This window comes from Poecilia latipinna, unplaced genomic scaffold (genome assembly GCF_001443285.1).
Source record: "Poecilia latipinna isolate Pla-1442-1.1 unplaced genomic scaffold, P_latipinna-1.0 Scaffold3341, whole genome shotgun sequence".
Classification (NCBI taxonomy): domain Eukaryota; kingdom Metazoa; phylum Chordata; class Actinopteri; order Cyprinodontiformes; family Poeciliidae; genus Poecilia; species Poecilia latipinna.
In genome coordinates, this window is record NW_015115957.1 from 32,771 (window position 1) to 38,546 (window position 5,776).

The following is a 5,776-nucleotide window of genomic DNA, read 5'->3' on the forward strand; positions in this document are numbered from 1 at the left end:
AACCAAGAAATCATGATCTGACATAAATTTGTTATAAAAGTATTATTGATTACACTTTAGTTTTAATAACATAAAGTTACATCATTTTTAAAGTTATGTAAAAAATTATGTAACTTTTTACATAATTAAAAAGGAGGGGGGGGGACTACACGATATAAACATGCAAAATATAACCAAAATCAACAATCATATTTTCCACTGTGTAATGTACATCACATAATACATCTAGCTTTGTAAAATGCATTTTTTGTTGGTGTTTCCAATGTTTTTTTTTTTTTGTTTGTTTTTTTTTAGTGAAGCTACCCTACAAATAAATTTCTTTTCTCAGAGGCATTTGAAACAAGAGTGTCTGTCCTTCTGGATCACAACACCAGTAATTCAGATGAAAGAGCACAAGAGCTTCATCACTTTACAGCATCACTGTCTTTCCACAGTATATTACCTTTAAATGAAGTCGATTTAGAGCAGGTAAACACCACAGCAGCACTCCCAAGCTGTAGGTACAGATGAAAACAAAGAACAATCCGGATGAAGGCCGACCCACTGCCTCATTAACCAACATCTATCCTGCCCTATTAGCTGTAATGGAAAAGGTCCCTCAAGGTGGTAGTCCTGTTATTCCCTGGTTGCAGTGAAGAAAAGGCAACTATTTTCACACTTGCTGCTTCCATGACGGCTTCCCGCTCTGGTTAGCTGCCACAGATGGGGGCTGTTAGCCACCATTAGAGTTGTTTAATGGAAACCGGGGTTATCAGCAACAGTCAGAGTCTGAAAGCACTCAAACTTGTTATTTTCCCAAACAAGCAAAAGGAAAAAAAAAAAAAAAAAAGATGTCTGCTTTGCTGTCACCAAGATAAAAATATAGAACCAGCTGCTTTCAAGGTGCCACGCAGAGAAATCTGCTACTTGTTCCTGTTAAAAACCACCCAGGATGTGTTTACCTTTAGCTAACAGCCATCCCAGCTTTCCAGAGGCAGTTACAGTTTGTAACTCTTGTTTGTTTCAACAAAGCATTTCAATGGCAAAGTGATGCGGCTGACAAGGTCGGACCATGAGGGACAGAGGGAAGAGAGGGCCTTAAGAACACAGGTATAAAAACAGCTTACACAGTCAGTCGTAATGACGTACAAATGGCTGCTTTCCCAAAAAGACAAGGGCCGTTTCTCAATACTCAAGAACGCAAGTACGTTCTTGTGTTCTTGGCAAGTACGGCTAGAAGACCGTCCTACCAAGTACGGGAGTACGAGGACGGCAATTGGAACAGATACGAACTCCGTTACATCATAGCAGCAAGAAACTATTTATTTTAAAATGACCTAATAAATAAAATAAATAAAAATAAAAAGCACTTTCCCCTTAATAATTACACACTATTTCATTTTTATAGTTATATATGAAACAATGTAATTTTTTTTTTTTTTTAATGAATAAAGGTTTAAAATGTTTTATGGTTAATAAACCGTTTGTTTACAAATTTCGGTTGTAAGCAAACGGCTTAAAACTGGCTTTGTAAGGGTAAATCATTATCAGTACTCAAAATGGACCGAGTAATCTTAGCTACACTGGCTGGAATGATGTGCTATGAAGCTGAAGAAAGAGCCGCGGAGATTAGGCGGCGGATACGAGCAAGAGAAGCCAAAATACAGAGGAAGAGGAGGCGTTACCTCTTGGCTTGCCTTACCGTGTTGGTACGTCCTACTCTAAACTAATAACGCATAATGCAACCAACAGAAAAGTGTCTTTTTTACAGACACTAAAACAAAAAATGTTTTTGTTCTCCAGCTTCCAGTTTATAAAGCTGATTTATGTATACATTATAAATTTTCGAACATTAATCTGTTTAGTCAATATATGTTTCACTAATATCTTGAAATGTGTCTATACATTCATATCTTTATAAGAGGCGTTACTTCTTGGTTTGCCTTACATCGTTTATATATGTACAGAGAACAACATGACAGATTTTTTTTTAATGAATCATAAAAATGACATGACTGTACTTTATCAATCCTCACCATCACCATCTTAAACATTTTGGTAACACTTTATTTGAAGGGGTGTGAATAGGACTGACATGACACTGTCACAAACAACATCTGTCATGAACATGAAGTCTTTATGAATGTTTATGACAGTTGTCATGAAGTGTCATTCGGTAAGAAATGACACTTGTAATGCAAAGTCGCTCTAAAATTTGCTTTAAAAGTTCAGTAAAAATGCCAACTTTGCATGATTTTGTAAGTTATGATAATTTAATGCAAAGTTGGCATTTTTAATGAACTTTTAATGTAACTTTTAGAGCAACTTTGCATTAAAAGTGTCATTATTTACCGAGTGACAACTGTCATGAACATTTATAAAGACTTCATGTTCATGACTGTATCATGTCATTCTTATGCACACCCCTTCAAATAAAGTGTTACCAACATTTTATTACAATTTCTCTGGATTTAGATTAAAAAGTTGTGGTAGTAAGAAACAAAAGACAATTTTGAAATCAAAACCAATTATATTTGTGAGATTTTCATCATATAAATGAACTTTCTTGAAAATACAATATGATGTTGGTCATACATGCTCTTATTTTTTTTTCCACAGGGACAAAGAAAAGCCCATCAGTATGCCGTGGTAAATAATACGCCGGCATTGGATTATTTTTTTATTTATGCCGATTTAAAACCAGCATTCAGGCTGTCTAGGACCAGCATTAACCATCTTATTAATCTATTACCCCGTAAAAAAGATCACGGATGGAGCCATGAAATAGAAATACTTGTGACCATTTATTGGCTAGCCTGTGGAGCATCATACAGGGTGACTGCCAGCATCTTCTCGATGCCAACATCAACTGTTTGCACAACTGTGCACAATGTAGTTGAGGAAATGATGACCATCCTCCACCAGATCATTCATTTCCCAAAAGAGGAAGAATTAGAAAACATTGGAGCCGGTTTTGCAGGCCTTGGTGGACATGAGGTGTTCCGTTTAGCTGCTGGTGCAATCGATGGATGCCACATCAGGATCCTTCCTCCAGCCGAACCACAGAAAAAGTCCTATATAAATAGGAAACTTTTTCCATCCATCGTCTTGCAAGGAATCTGTGATGGAAAGGGTAACTTTCTTGATGTGTACATAGGCAACAGTGGTTCAGTACATGATGCAATGGTCCTGCGAAGGTCCCCAATGTTCAAGCAAGCCCTTTACCCACCAGCTGGTTTCTTTCTTTTGGGAGATGGAGGATACCCCTGTCTGCAGCATCCAGTCTGCATTATGACTCCATATCGACAGCCTGTGGACAGTAAGTATATGTTGTTTGTTTTCCGTTTTTAAAATCAAAAACCTCACAGCTAACTGAATTCTAAAGTCCTGTGGCTTAGGTCTTTTTATTTCTGTTTCTATTCAGGCAGAGTGGAACAGCGATATAACAGGCACCATGCAAAGGCCAGAACCATCATAGAACGTACCTTTGGAATGCTGAAGACACGGTGGCGCTCCATCTTTCTTCGGGCACTTGAGATCCGGCCTCTCTTTGCTCCCAAAGTTGTTGCTGCATGCTGCATTCTACACATTTGTGTAGCAGCAGATGACATTCTGGCTGAAAATGATGTGGAAGAAGGTTCAGAAGATGATGGTGGAGAGGAAGTCATTCATACAAATGCAGAAGAATTGTCTGGAAGCCACTTTCGAGCCAGACTTGCAGCTCAACTCTCTGCTCCTGCAGCACAGCCTGCTTTTCTCAATGAACATGATTACATTTAAGCCTTTTCTGTTTCACAACACTGTATGATACTGTATATAGTTCAAATATTAAATCTATCCGATTTTGATTGTCAGAGGAATTTAAAGACAAGCTTTATGAAAAATTTAACATAAACAAATGTACCAAATACAAATCCTGTGTGTAGTGATTTTTATTTAAAATTTGTTAATTAGCTTCTCAAACAATGCAAGCTATTTCTCAGCCCTTGCTGTAGCTGCCCTCTCTCTTTCTTCTTCTCTTGCCCTTGCGCCTCTTTATGTTTGTCCTCGTCTCTCTCTGCCTGCTCTTTCAAAAATTCAAGGACAGCCTCAGTGAACCTGGTTCTTTTCTTCCCCTCCACTTTTCCTGCACTACTGTGACCAGGGTCAGAGGCCTGGTTAGTAACTGTGCCACCTGAAGTGGGAGTCAGGTTTGCAGCCACTGTTAGAGGTGGACTGATTGAGTGCTGCCCCTGCAGTGCTGCATCCATAAGACTGTACCACTGCCAGGTGGCAGCAGTTGCAGTACCAGACTCTACCCCTTTTCCAGTAGGGGGGTCTCTAAGATCCTAAAAAACATAAGAACAAAATCAAAGTAAAAAAGTATTTTCTGTTTGTAAAACACATGCAAACATGCTTACATGTTAGGAGATAAATCCCAAAAGAATATAAAGAATTATTAAAATGTAGATTTTTTCAACATCTCAAACTAGGCAAAAGGTCAGATTAAATTAAGTTTGAAACAAGATGTATTTTTTTTAAATAACAAAAAATATCAAACACAGAACAAAGTGCAGCAAATTGCACAAAAATAAAACTCAGGAAGATATTTCACAGCCTACTAGTTACCCTACCTTGTATTTCTCCTTCAAATTATTCCATTTTTTTTTTCGCTTGCTTTGGGGATATATTAAATCCCAGTTTTGCGACACAAACTCTGCGTAAAACAAAACCATAAAACACAACATAGAGAAATCAGTTGTTTTTATTTTTTCCCCTTAATATTTAAAAATAAAAGCTATGAAAACTCACTCCCATCCACTTTTTGAGGCATTTCTTTTCCCAGTAAAAAGGGACTCGTTGGCCGCACGCCACTCAATTAGTGCCTGGGTTTCCTCGTTTGTCCCTTACATAATAATAAAAAAGAATACATTTTAATTGTATATATTGTTATACATTTTCCAACGTTTCAGCGTTGAAACTCAATGAGGTATTTGTTTTTTCCTAACACACTAATACAATATCAACAGTCCCGAAATGGACTGAAGAAGTAACGGCTGAGGAAACGGTAGGTTTAGCATTTTGCTAAAGTGAAAAGTCGCTCAAGCACTGTAAACACTAAAGACACTCAAGAAAGACAAATACAAATACACACATCAAATTCTCATGAGTTACGCACAATTTTAAACAACCGTATTGAGAATTATTATTTTAATTTTAAATACAAAAACACTTACAGTTATGCACTTTCTCCTCTGCCATTCCGTCGTTTGTGGCGCAATGCATTCTGGGATATCTTGCTGGCTCAAGTCCGCAGAAGGATGCATTGATGCATCCTCGATAAAATGGGCGGAGCAAGAACACATCCGGGTACTTTGAGCGTTCTTACTTGGATGTGTACTTTGAATTGGAACAGTACTTGGGCCGCTGTCGATGACGTTTCACGAGGACGCGAGAACACAAGTACAGACAAGAACGCATATTGAGAAACGGCCAAGGTCCTCTTCAATGACTATCTTCTTACGGTTTTTTCACTAACACCATTGAAAATTAAATAGTACAAGGGAAGTACATGACACGTTCTTTAGTACTTGCAGTATGTGTATTTCAAAGTCTTTCATGTCAAGTGATTTTTCTCTTTCTTTTGTTAAAGAGCCAGTCTTGTGTATTTCCTGGCTCATAATGCCATTTTATATCTGAAGTAACTATGTATTTTTGCTGTATTTATCAAATGTGATTTAAAAGAAATGTGTATAGTCCATCCATCCATTTCCTTAAACCCTTGTCCCTTAGTGGGGTCAGGAGGTGCTGGTGCCTC